Source organism: Mus caroli, chromosome 14 (genome assembly GCF_900094665.2).
Source record: "Mus caroli chromosome 14, CAROLI_EIJ_v1.1, whole genome shotgun sequence".
NCBI lineage: Eukaryota > Metazoa > Chordata > Mammalia > Rodentia > Muridae > Mus > Mus caroli.
The window spans coordinates 75,085,645-75,100,437 of record NC_034583.1 but is presented as its reverse complement, the minus strand read 5'-3'; the positions used below and the strand labels follow the sequence as shown (position 1 = coordinate 75,100,437).

The following is a 14,793-nucleotide window of genomic DNA, read 5'->3' as shown; positions in this document are numbered from 1 at the left end:
GACATTTTCACATTAAGTATCAGGATAAACATAAATTTTCCTTTAAACCCATATCATATACTTTCTAACCATATTTTCCTACAAAGAACTAGATTTGTCTATTGATTTTTGTGACTGAGTAGAAAAACTATTTTTGATACTTTATCAATCTATTCTGACTGATATATGGCATGTATATGTTACTTACTTAAGTTGTTAAGTGAATCAGCCCTCAGTGAACATGTTTGTGTTTGTGTGTATGTGTGTTTGTGTGTGCATGTATCATTATGCATGCCTATTTTTCTTTGGAATCATTCACTTAGATTTATTTGGGATCAATATTTAAGATATTTTACCTATGGTTCTTCCACAAACTGTTTAATTTTAAAATAAATCAATGTTATTTTATAAAGAAATACACCCATAGTATTTATAAAATATATGATCACTTTGGCCATTTATCAATTTCCTTCAGTTTATTAAATATAAAATAGCTTAGAGCTACTTAATTCCAATTTGTGATCATGTCCTTCTGGGTGTGTTTGTCACCTGGATCACATCTAATTGCTTCCTTTACATGCTTGATTTGAATTATGTTGAATATAATATATATTTTATATTCCAGAACTCTGCTTCATCTTTACTAACCTCTAGTTCTATCTGCTTTTTAGAGACTCTTGCTCATTTTTTAGTATGAAAATCATAAAAATAATAAAGAATTCAAAGGGGCATTTAAAGTCTACAGATGTTTGAAATGCATTTCTGTCTCTATAGATGCTACATAATACAACAAAGTAGTATTAGATTAAAAATTAGAAATATTATGTCATCATAAAAATTCAGGATCACAGTGCTAGAATTGATACAAATGAACACCAAACAAAGCAAAGAGCATGGATGCATAAAAAGTGTCCTGAGATAAAGAGAGTAGTGCAAAGTGTTTCTTTCAGAAATTGACAAATGAATAAATCTTACTGAGATGGATAAATGCTGTAAAAATAATAAGATTTAGTCTTTATATCATGGCCTTAAGTAAACATCAGTGTTATCACCAGTGAAATAATTACAAGTACTGGCAAATAATAGATAGAAAGTTATGCAATATTGATATAAGAAATGGCTAAAGTTGTGCAGTGGTGGCGCGCGTCTTTAATCCCAGCACTTGGGAGGCAGAGGCAGGTGGATTTCTGAGTTTGAGGCCAGCCTGGTCTACAAAGTGAGTTCCAGAACAGCCAGGGCTCCACAGGAAACCCTGTTTAAAACAACAACAGCAACAACAACAACAACAACAAAACCAAAACAACAACAACAAAGAAAGAAAGATGGAAAGAAAGAAAGAAAGGAAGGAAGGAAGGAAGGAAGGAAGGAAGGAAGGAAGGAAGGAAGNGGAAGGAAGGAAGGAAGGAAGGAAGGAAGGAAGGAAGGAAGGAAGGAAGGAAGGAATGGTTAAGTGGCAATTAAATTTCAGATATAAATAAGATAAAATATTTGAAATGCTTAATATATAAAAGTACTTTTGCAAGGCAACTTTAATATCTACATTAGAAACAATAGGAAATGGACAAGTCAAAAGAAGATATTTTCAATATTGAATGCAACAAAGAAATATTTTAGTTTTCATTAATTTATTCTCTCACGTATTATATCCTGACAGCAGTTTCCCCTCCTTCCTTTCCTCCCAGTAACCTTGAACTCACTCCCACTTTCCAATCTACTCTTTCTCTATTTCCCTTAGGAAAAGGGCAGAAGTCCCAGGATTAATAAGCAAACATGGCATATCAAATTGCAATTTGATTAGATACCCCTCCTTATGTTAAAGCTGGATCAGGCAAGCCAGCAGGAGGACAAGGGTCCAAAAAGCAAGAAAGAGTCAGAAACATTCTGTGCTCCCTCTACTGGGATTTCCACAAAACCAAAAAGCTCTTACCTATATAGATAGCCTAGCACAGTCCTTTGTAGGCTCTATATTTATTCAGTCTCAGTGATCTTCTCTGAGTCCAGATTTTCTAATTCTGTGTGTTTTTTCATGGTGTACCTGACCCATCTGGCTCTTCCAATGTTTGCTCCCTCTCAGTAGGATTCTCCAAAGCTTTGGGTCTCTGCATCATTTTCCATTAGATGATCGAGGAGCCTCTCTGATGGTGATTATGCCAGGCTCCTCTCTATGACTATAGCAGAACAGCATTGAGAATCATTTTTATTTCTTTCCAGACATTTTGTGCTTCTATCTTAGGTCTCTGGGTCATCCAGCTTCTGGTTTCTGGTCATCTAGGCAGTGTCAGGAGTGGGCTCAAACTGGATCTGGACAACTAATTGATTGGTCATATTCACACCTTCTGTGCCACCTTTACCCCAATATATGATAATGGAGGAAAAATTGTAGGTCAAAATTTTTTTTGACTGAGTTGCTGTCATAATCCCTTCACTTGGGATTATGACAGTCTTGGCTCTAATTCCTAGGACTTTTAGCTAGTGTAACTGTAAAAGATTCTTGAGTGATTCTTCTGCACTCAGTTTCTACCTTTCCCAAAACTGCCTGCACCCAATTCCAAGAGTCTATCCCAATACTTTCTCATTTCATCCATGCCCAACCAGATTCCTCTTGTTCCAGACCCCACCAGCCCCATGATTATCAGAAATATCTATACTATTTTTCCTTTCCAGATTGATCCATGGAATCCTCCTTTAATCCTCTTTGATATTTAGCCTCTCTGGGTCTGTGGATTGTATGTAGCATGACTAGCTTTGGCTTTACAGTTACTATCCACTTACAAATGAACACATATCACTGGGTCTGTGCACGGCACACAAAATGATGGCTGCTAGTTCCATCCATTTGGCTGCATGTTTCATATGACATTGTTTTTAACATCTGAGCAATTCTCCATTGTGTAAACATACCATGTTTTCTTTATCCATTCTTCAGTTGAGGCAAATCTAGGTTAATTCCAGTTTCTGGAGATTACAAAACAAAAAAACAAAACAAAACAAAACAAAACAAAAAGCTGCTATGAATGTAGTTGAGCTAGCATCTTCATCTTATGGTGGACAATTCTTTGGGTATATACCCAGGAGTAGTATAGACAGACCTTGATGTAGATCAATTCACAAGTTTCTGAGAAATCACCATTATGATTTCTCAAATAACTGTATAAATTTGCACTCCCATCAATAATGAGGAGACATCCCCTTGCTCAGCATCATCACCAACATGAGCTGTCACATTTTTTCTTGATCTTAGACATTCTGACAGATGAAAGATGGAATCTCAGAGTTGTTTTGGTTTGTATTTTCCTGATGACTAAGGATGGTGAACATTTCTTCAGGTACTTCTGGGGAGTTTGAGATTCCTCTGTTTGGATTATTCTGTTTAGCTATGTATCCCAGTTTTAATTGTATTATTTGGTTTCTTGGTGTCTAGTTTATGCTCAACTACAGAGCTATAGTAAAAAAAACAAAAACAAAAACAAAAACAAAAAACAAAATAAAACCCCACATGGTATTGGCATTAAAACAGAGAAGTTGATTAACTGATTCTAATTAAAGACAAAAATGTAAATCCACACACCTATAAACAACTTTTTTTTTTCATAAAGAAGCCAAAAATTATGCAATGGGAAATAGAATCTTCAACAAATGGTGCTGGTCTAACAGGATGTTGGCATCTAGAACAATGGAAATTGATCCATAACTATCACTCTGCACAAAACTCAAGTCCAAGTGAATCAAAGGCCTCAATATAAAACCAGTTATGCTGAACCCAGTAGAAGAGAAAATGTGGAGCAGCCTTGAACACAATTACATAGTAGACACCTTCCTGAAAACCAATACTGCAGAAAGTAATATCAACAATTAAGAAATGTGACCTCATGAAACTGAAAAGCTTCTCTATGTTAAATCACCATAAGAAAAAACAGCAGCCTAACAAATGAAAAATTTATTTCTCTAACTCTATTTGTAATAGAGGGTTAATTTCCAAAATATAACTCAAAGGACATTTCTTATTCAAAACACTAGCAGAAATTAGAAAATATTTGATGATGTGTAAGAATACATGTAATAATGACCTTCTTTTCCTATATACTCATTTGGCACCTTAAACGACTTACTTATCAGATTATAATGAAGATGTGCACAAAAACATACACATTTACACACTCTAGCTTGACAATCTGAGGAAAATTTCCATAACCACTAATGGTGATATTGAAGTGACTTCAGCAAATGTCGCAAATTTTACTCAAAGACTTTTAGATGTTTTATTTATGAGTTCATTCCAAAAATGTATTCTGAAGTTACATTACCCACAATTGAAAATAACAATTTAGAATGTTATTCATTGAAATTATAGTTTTAATAGAAAATACTGCTTGTATTTTCATTTGTATGTTTGTTTTTGTGCGCTATACTAAAGAAGGATCATTTTTAATACAATCCTATTAAAATGTGATGATCTGTTTTCCTTAAGAATATAGCATTGGGTCTTTACTAACCACCTATGCTTTCTCTTGAATTAATTTTTGAGACTATAAATATAACAGCATTATTTTTAAAAGGAGTATTACTTGATTTAGTAATATTGTTCAAATATTCTTTAACTAGTCAATATTTCCCACGTAGATGGTGGAGATTTGCTTTCTAAAATCATAACTGGTTATGCTATAGTACATAAAAACAAATCAACATATTATAGAATCAGTAAATAAATATAATTATCCTTCAATTTTAAAGATTAATAGTTTTATTAGTGGACACATTTAAAATATATAGTCATCAAATTTGATGTGTATCATTATAAATTGAACTAAGTATGTTAAGCAATACTTCTCAAACCCATGCATTCCAGCTAAATCACTTCTGTGAATTTATACAATGAAATCTGGCAATATACAACAGATATGTGTATACATGTAGGCTGAATCACAGGAATTCACAGTACATAAATCACCATTATGTGTCCATAATAAAGAAGGAAAAATATACGTTTTAATTCAATATAATTGAATCTTTTTCAGTTCATCCATTGTTTGGAATTGATAAGGAAGTGAGGATAAATAATAAGTTGTGTTTGGCCACAAAGAATAAAAGACTCAGAATAGTGACCAAAAATGGAAGGAGTAAAGGATTTTAATGTTAACAGCAATACATCATATCTAGACTTAAAAATGTTGCAAGTTTTGTTTTATGCACAGAAATGAGAGTAAAAATTAGATATGAAGTAAAATGGGTCCTATTTTGGAAGAGAAAAAGAGTAAAGTTAGGAGAGAAAACAGTTAAAAGGAAAGGTGGTACTAATATAATTATAATAAATATGATGATAAAAAGCATAATTTTGCACAATTAATATATGTGAAAATATAGTGTTATAAAAGAAACAGAAAAGCAAGCTTTTGATTGATTCACACTTAAGAGAATAATTAGGTAAATTTGGCTTGCAGTTAGCATAGGGATTAATACAATCATTTGTGTAAATTCAAATGAAGTTCTTTGAATAAGAAAGGTTTTGTTTTGTTTACCTAGCTTGATATGAAGAGTATTCTGATTTAAAAAATTTTATCATTTTGCAGATTGGGAAGGCCTTGATTGTTTCTGGAAAGTACTTTTCTTCTTATACAATAATATAATTCAAAATAATATGATAATCAGTTTATAATATTAGTGTTCTGTTGATAACATCTTATAATTATAACAGAAAACATTTTATTAATTTAAGTTATTGAATTAAATACTCAATGAATATCTCTCTTGAAAAAATTTAATTAAATATAAATACATGTAAATTCTTAAAGATACCTTATTTGAATTTCTAATGAAGAAAGTTTTATATTTGTCAATGTAATTGTTTAGACAATAAATGATAGTTTAAAAGATATAATTAAATAATATCATTTAGCAGGATCCAAGTGAAGATGCCTCAGTCCCACTTGGGAAAGAGAAGAAAGCAGTCACAAGGGGCAGAGGGAGGGAGGAACCTAACTGAGAGAGGGGACAAAGATGGGAAGGGAGAAACATGATCAGGTATGTGGGGGTAGGGAGAGGAATGAAGCTCTGAGGGTCAGCAGAAAGGTGGAAACAAGCAACTTCCAACTTCGGGAGGTAGAAAAGGGGGGAGCATTCTAGAATGAAACAGAGACCTGGAAGGTGAGAGACTATCAGGACTCAAAGGGAGGGAGGGACCTTGGATGAAGTGTTCTACAGTGGAATTTGCAGACAAATGGATGGAATTTAAAAATATCCTCAGTGAGATAACTTAGTCACACAAGAACACATCTGGTATGCCCTCACTGATAAGTGGATATTAGCCCAAAATTCCGGAATACCCAAGATTCAATTCTCAGATTATAGTAAGTTCAAGAAGAAGGAAGTCTTCTTAGAATGAGGAACAAAATACTCACAGGAGGAAATATGGAAACAAAGTGTGGAGCAGAGACTGAAGGAAAAGTCATCCCGAGTCTGCCCCACCTGGGGATCCATCCCATATACAGACGTCAAACCCAGACAGAAGCCTGATATTGTCTCCTGAGAGGCTCTGCCATAGCCTGAAAAATACAGAGACAGATGCTTGCAGCCAACCATTGGACTGATCGCAGGGTACCCAATGGGAGTTGGAGAAGGGAATGAAGGAGCTGAGGGTGTTTGCAACCCCATGGAGGGAGCAACAGTGTCAAGCGGCCAGACTCCTGGAGCTCCTGGGGACTAGATAACCAACCAAAGAGTACACATGGAGGGACCCATGGCTCTGGCCGCATATTTCGCAAAGGATGGGCTTTTTGGACATCAGTGGGAGGAGAAGCCCTTGGGCCTGAGGGTGCTCGATGTCCCAGTGTAGAAGAATGCCAGGGCAGGAAGATGGGAGTGAGTGGGTGGGTAGGGGAACACCCTCAAAGAGGCAGGGGGATGAGAGATGAGATGGAGGGGTTTCATAAGGGGAGACCTGGAAAAGGGAAAACATTCGAAATGCACATAAAGAAAATATACAATCAATCACTCACTCACTCACTCAATCAATCAATAAATAGATTATGGAATACATCTTAAAATTGTATCTATGTGCATATGCACACATATATACACAGTGTTAAAATATTTACTTATTGTTATGATTATAAATGATATGAGGACATGGACGGCTTTACTGAGTATGATTCATTTCACATTTATCAAATAAACCACATTTGTTAGCGATAGTCATCCCAAGCTCTATTAGAAAACTAATCACTCTATTTCTTTGCAAAACTAACACTCGTTTTCTTTTTATGCAATTCAGAAAATAGTAATCACATATATGAGTGAATAAAAGTATTGTTGACCTTAAGGTACACAACTTTTATTTATTTACTTATTTATTTGTTTTTATTTTTTTAAAGATAGAAAGTTACGTACATTTGTAGCAGTTGTACAGCTAGATCTTTGTGTGGGGCCCCTAGAGCTGGAGCAGGGGCTGTCTCTGACTATTTTCCCTGCCTTTAGATGCCCTTACTGTAAGTTGTCCAGCCTCAACAGTAGAGGATGCACATAGTCTTACTGCAAAGTGATATACCAACGCTGGTTGGTTTCAGTGAGAGGCCTCACCTTTCTTGGGGAGAAAAAGAAAAGGGATAAATGGGGGGGGGTGGTCCGGGGAAGGGCTGGTGAGGTAAGAGGAAGGGACTATGAAGAGAGGAGGGAGGGAAGAAACAGTGATCTGGAATGTAACAAATAATATAAAGAAAAAAGAAAAAAATAATTTTGCTAAACAGAAGTTGAGTCTAAGTTACTTATACATTGTGCTCTAGTCAATCCTTTTTTCTTTTTTCTTTTCTTATGTGTTTGTTTACTTTTCTGTTTACTTTTTTCCTTAGATATTTTCTTTATTTACATGTCAAGTGTTATCTCCTTTTCTAATTTCCCCTCCAAACATCCCCTATACCCTCCCCACTCCTCCTGCTCAACAACCCACCCACTCCTGCTTCCTGGCCCTGGCATTCCCCTATACTAGGGCATAGAACCTTCACAGGACAAAGGCCTACTCTCATTGATGATCCTCTGCTACATATGGAGCTAGAGCCATGAGTCCCACTATGTGTTTTCTTTGGTTGGTAGTTTATTCCCTGGGAGCTCTTGGGGTATGGGTTAGTTCATATTGTTTTTCCTCCCATGGGACTGCAAACACCTTCATCCCCTTGGATACTTTCTCTAGCTCCTTTATTGGGGACCCTGTGCTCAATCCAATGGATATTTGTCAGGCACTGACAAAACCTCTCAGTAGACAGCTATATCAGGCTCCTGTCAGCAAGCTTTTGTTGGTATCCACAGTAGTGTCTGGGTTTGGTGGTTTTATATGGGGTGGATCCCCAGGTGGGGCAGACTCTGGATGGTCATTTCTTCAGTCCCTGCTCCACACTTTCTCTCTGTAACTCCTTCCATGGGTATTTTGTTCCTCCTTCTAAGAAGAATGGAAGAATCCTCACTTTGATCTTCCTTCTTGAGTATCATGTGTTTTATGAATTGCATCTTTGGTATTTCAAGCTTCTGGACTAATATCCACGTATCAGTAAGTGCATACCATGTGTGTTCTTTTGTGATTGGGTTACCTCAGTATGATATTTTCTAGTCCAGCCAGAAAAGCATGGCAGGTCCCCTAGAGCTGAAATTTTAGGTGAACATGAGTTAGATGTTATATGTACAAGAAAACAGACTCAAGTTCCCTGAATTCAGTGTTTTTAATAGCTGTGTAGTACTCCATTGTATAAATGTACCACATTTTCTGTATCTATTCCTCAGTAAAGGGACATCTGGGTTCTTTCCAGCTTCTGGCTTTTATAAGTAAGTCTACTATGAACATAGTGGACCATGTCTCATTGTTATATGTTGGAGCATGTTTTGGGTATATGCCCAGGAATGGTAGTCTGGGTCCTAAAGTAGTACTATGTGTGGAGAGCCGCAATAGCATTCACCATCACAAGATGGCACTGACTTCTGCTGTGCCAGCTAGACCTCTTTTCAGGAAACAAGCTGTGTGCGCATGTGCAAGAGTGTGTTCATGCCAAGTCTTTGCCCACCCCGGGGCATGCCAATGAGATCATGGGTAAGCGACCAATCAGGCGTGGATGCGCCGCACTAGGGTGTTTTTAAGCAGCACCCTTTTGGGGCTCTGCATCTTCCTCTTCAAGATGCAATAAACGCTTGGCTGCAGAAGGATCCTGGTATTCCGTGTGCGTTCTTGCTGGTGAGACGATAGTATGGGACATTTGGTGCTGGAAATCTGGGAAAAAACTCCTCACCATCGCCAGCACCAAGGAGACCCTCCACTAGCAGAGAGGATTCAGAACTGCAGGACGAAGGTAAGCTCTGAGAGGCATGTTTGGTCTTGATCTCTCTCATCTCTCTCCCTCCTTAGAAGGTGTGGTGGAGGCTTTTGTTCTCCTTTTGGCAGCGCTCATTCTTTTTCTTTTGGTTTCATTTTGTTTTCATCGGTGGTCATGTTAGCCGATTTTGCAGCTGCTACTAGGCACAGTCAGACGAACATAGATAAGCTGTGGTGCCTCTCCTGTATTTAAGCCCCTACTGTAGATAAAGGAGCAGTATGGGAGCCTCATATTCAGTGATTACAGCCCTGCAGTCTGTCTTAAAGCACTGCGAGCTAAAAGTTTCTACAAAACCCCTGGAATGTTTTGTTAAAGAGGTCGATCGCATAGCACCTTGGTATGTGTGTTCAGGGTCATTAACCCTCGCCTCCTGGGAGAAATTAAGGGGAGACTTAGTTAGGGAACAACAGAATGGGAAATTAAAGGTAGGGACCATGGCATTATGGAAAATGGTGAAATCATGCCTAGAGGATGAGAAATGCTGCCCAACAGTAATAGCAGGACAGGGGGCATTAGAGGAGTTACAGGACAGCATGTCAGAAACAGAGTGAGGTGAAAGATTAGGAGCTCTAAGAAGGAAAGGTGCACCTAAGAAAAGAGGCCCTTCCAAGGACCTTGGATCTGAGGAAGCAAGAGATAGGGGAAAGGACGCCCTGGGACAGAAACAGGGAAAGGAGGAGAAAGCCTCAAAAAAGAAAAGCCTTTATCTGGTAAAGGAGTTAGAGGCTTTGGGGCTTGATAGTTCAGAAACAGACAAGCTTAGCCCCTCTGAGGAAGAGGAGTTAGAAAATGAGGCAGCTTGCTATGAAGAAGAAAGATACCACCCAGATGAATGACGAGCTAACAGCTTGGGTAAAAAACAGAAGAAAGTGGGAGGTGGCCTATAGGCCCCAGCGCCCCTCCACCTTATGAGGAAAGATTTTACTCAGACTCCTTCCTCACTAGAGGTGAACAGAAAAAGATACGGCAGGCATTTCCAGTGTTTGAGGATGCCGATGGAGGCTGTACATTCAAATTAAGGAACTTGCCGAGTTGAGTGGGTCCGTAATTACGGAGTTAGTGCCAGTTTTACTATTTCTCAGGTTGAGAGGCTTGCCACTCTGGCCATGACTCCAGGAGACTGGCAGACAACAGTGAAGGCTGCACTCCCTAATATGGGGCAATATATGGAGTGGAAAGCCATGTGGTATGACACCTCTCAGGTGCAGGCCAAAGTCGGTGCCTCTGCTGAAGGCGATCAAAGAAATTGGACACTTGATCTGCTAACAGGACAAGGGCAGTATGCCAATGATCAAACAAATTACAACTGGGGAGCATAACCTCAAATCTCTGCTGCCACCATTAAGGCGTGGAAGGCACTTTCCAGAAAGGGAGAGTCTGGGGGACACTTAAAAAAATTATAGAAGGCCCCCAGGAGCCATTCTCAGACTTTGTAGCTAGGATGACAGAAGCAGCAGGCAGGATCTTTGGAGACCCTGAACAGGCGATGCCCTTAGTAGAACAGTTGGTCTATGAGCAAGCTACACAAGAATGCAGAGCAGCTATCACACCAAGGAAAAGCAAAGGGTTACAGGATTGACTGAGAGTTTGCCGAGAACTTGGAGGCCTGCTTACTAATGCTGGCCTCGCGGCTGCTATCCTACAGGGCCAAAACCTCTCAGGTACAGGTGATCACAAGGTCTGCTATAACTGTGGCAAACCAGGACATCTAAAAAGGGAGTGCCAGGTCCTCACAAAAAGGAAAGCACCAGGACTGTGTACTAAGTGTGGGAAAGGTTATTGGGCCAGTGAGTATCGCTCAGTTAGAGACATCAGAGGAAGGCTTATTCATCCCGGACCTCTCCAGGCAGAAGGAGGTGAAGACACTCCAAAAAACGGGTATCCGGGCCCCAGGTATCAGGGCCCCAAAACATATGGGACCCCAGATCACAACAAATGGACACCACGGTCCTCAGAGCTACAGAAGGCTCAGCAGGAATGGACCTCCATTCCACCACCCAATTCATGATAATGCCACAGATGGGCGTGCAACCTGTTCCCACCGATGATAAAGGCCCCTTACCCGTGGGAAGTGTTGGCCTTATTTTGGGTTGATCCTTCTTAAGCTTAAAGGGACTTATTGTTCACCCTGGAATAATAGATCAAGATTACACGGGAGAACTTCAAGTTCTCTGCTCTTGCCCTCAAGGTGTTTTTTTTTTCCATCTCCTCAGGTGACAGGATTGCTCAATTGATTATCCTTCCAAGCTTACATGATCATTTTCCTTCTTCCGGGGTCCCTAGAGACACCGCGAAGTTTGGCTCTTCCGGGACTGATTCTGCTTATTTAATGATGGACCTTAATTCCAGACCCTCTTTAGAGTTGAATATAGAAGGAAAAACTTTTAGGGGAATTCTAGATACAGGGGCTGATAAGAGCATTATCTCCTCCAGTTAGTGGCCTAAGACATGGCCTGTCACTCAATCATCCCATTCCTTACAAGGATTAGGGTATGAGGCCAGCCCCACTATCAGCTCATGCTCCTTGATCTGGCATGCTCCAGAAGGCCAATCAGGAAGGTTCATTCCTTATGTCCTCCCTCTTCCTGTTAATCTTTGGGGGGAGGGACATCTTACAGGGCTTAGGACTAACATTGACCAATGAGTATTCTCAACAAGCTGTTGGGATTATGAAGAGAATGGGTTACAAGGAAGGGAAGGGATTAGGAAGAAAAGCACAAGGAAGATTAGAACCAGTCCCACAAGAAGGTAATATAGAAAGGCAGGGCCTAGGTTTTTCCTAAGGGACATTGAGGATTCTATGCCTATACCCTGGCTCACAGAGGAAGCCATATGGGTTCCTCAATGGCCTCTATCCTCTGAAAAATTGGAAGCTGCCACTAAGTTGGTTAATGAACAATTGCAGCTTGGTTACTTAGAACCCTCTACTTCACCATGGAATACTCCTATTTTTTGTGATAAAGAAAAAATCGGGGAAATGGAGACTTCTCCACGATTTGAGAGCCATTAATGCACAAATGTGTTTATTTGGCTCGGTTCAGCGAGGGCTACCTTTGCTCTCCGCTTTACCTAAGCAATGGAAGATAATAATTATAGACATTAAGGATTGTTTCTTTTCCATCCCCTTGTGCCCACAAGACAGACAGAGGTTTGCATTTACTATACCAGCTATTAATCATCTTGTACCAGATAAGAGATTTCAGTGGAAAGTTCTGCCTCAAGGCATGGCCAATAGCCCCACTATGTGATAATTATATGGGCAATTAGCCCTTGAACCTATAAAAAACCAGTTTCCTTCCCTACTTTTGATCCACTATATGGATGATGTCCTCATGTGCCATAAAGATTTAACAATACTACAGATTTCATAGCCAATTTTAATTAAAACATTGGGGCAGTGGGGATTACAAGTTGCTACAGAAAAGGTTCAAATTGCAGAAATTGGCATATTTTTGGGATCAATCATTTATCCTGAAAAAAATAGTTCCTCAGAAATTAGAGATTCTCAGAGATCATTTACATACCTTAAATGATTTCCAAAAATTATTGGGAGATATAAATTGGCTGAGACCATTTTTAAAGATTTCCTCTGCTGAGTTAAAACCCTTATTTGATATTTTGGAAGGGGACCCTCATATCTCGTCTCCGAGAGCATTGACACCGGCTGCAAGCCAGGCCTTACAAGTTGTAGAAAATGCCTTACAGGATGCTCAATTACAGCGCATTGATGAAACCAAGCCTTTTGATTTATGCGTTTTTAAAACTCTACTACTACCAACAGCTGCCTTGTGGCAAAATGGGCCTTTATTGTGGATCCATCCCAATGCATCTCCTGCTAAGATTATTGATTGGTATCCCAATGCAGTTGCTCAGCTTGCACTCCGCAGGTTGAAAGAAGCTATTACTCATTTTGGAAAAGAACCCAATTTTTTGATAGTACCAAACACAGCTATTCAAGTTCAAACATTAGCTGCTACCTCAAATGCTTGGGCAGTGTTAGTTACTTCTTTTTCTGGACAGATTGATAATCACTATCCAAAACATCCGATTCTGCAATTTGCCTTAAGCCAAGCCATTGTGTTCCCACACATAATGTCTCAGGAACCACTTGTTGATGGGGTTGTAGTGTACACAGATGGATCAAAAACTGGTAAAGGTGCTTATGTGGTAGATGGTAAGGTGGTAACCAAACAGTATGATGATAGCTCTCTCCAAGTGATAGAGTGTTTGGTGGTTCTGGAGGTCCTCAAGGCTTTCCCGGGCCCGCTTAACATTGTATCAGATTCCTCCTATTGGTTAATGCAGTTAAGGTTCTTGAGGTGGCTGGATTAATCAAGCCTTCCAGCAAACTCGCTCAAATTTTTCAACAAATTCAATCTACCCTTCTTGGCAGGATATCCCCTGTATTTACAACACATATTAGAGCTCACTCAGGCTTTCCTGGTCCAATGTCCCTCGGAAATGACCTAGCAGACCAAACTACAAGAGTGATTGCAGTTGCCTTGTCCCACCAATTAGATGTAGCAAAAGAATTTCACAGAAAATTTCGTGTGACGGCTGAAACTTTACGCCACCAATTTGCTCTGACTAGAAAAGAAGCTAGGGAGATAGTTACTCAATGTCAAAATTGTTGCCTATTTTTCCCTGTACCCCATGTGGGAGTTAACCCATGGGGAATCTGACAGCTGCAGATCTGGCAAACGGATGTTACTCATATCCCTTCCTTTGGAAGACTTCAGTATCTACATGTTTCTATTGATACATGCTCTGGCATCATGTTTGCTACACCTCTAACAGGAGAAAAGGCCTCGCATGTAATTCAACATTGCCTCGAGGCGTGGAGTGCTTGGGGTAAACCCAAACTCCTCAAGGCAGACAATGGACCAGCTTATACTTCTCAAAAATTTCATCTGACTGGTCTCCCGTATAATCCTCAAGGGCAGGGCATTGTAGAATGTGCCCATCGCACTCTCAAATCTTATTTAATTAAACAAAAAGGGGGAGTCGAGGAGGCTCTACCCTCAGTACCAAGAGTAGCTGTTTCCATGGCACTCTTCGCCCATAATTTTTTAAATCTTGATGCCCAAGGCCATACTGGGGCCAAATGTCACTGTTCAGAGCCTGATAGGCCAAAAGAGATGGTAAAATGAAAAGCCAAGCCGTTTTGACTGGTCTCTGGAAAGGCCTGGATCCTATTTTAATACGATCAAGTGGAGCTGTTTGTGTTTTCCCGCACGAGGAAGACAACCCATTCTGGCTACCAGAACAACTGACACAAAGGATTATGACACCTGAAAATGACTCCCGGATGGATCCCTTGGAAACTACCTTTAGCCCTCATGCTGCCTCTTTGGATTTGGGTTCCTAGTATATTGGGAGAGTACAGATGGGCAATTTTGTCTGCCTTCCCAAAGCCCATGCCTGTCCGTCATGATACAGTTGTTTTCCCCAATTTTTTTTTTTACAA

The 14,793-nt window shown here is 39.5% G+C and overlaps 1 pseudogene; it reads left to right on the top strand.

The window, feature by feature from the left end:
- Window positions 1–14,476, top strand: part of LOC110308983 — a 30,938-nt pseudogene extending 16,462 nt beyond the window's left edge.
- Window positions 14,477–14,793: the final 317 nt, after the last annotated feature.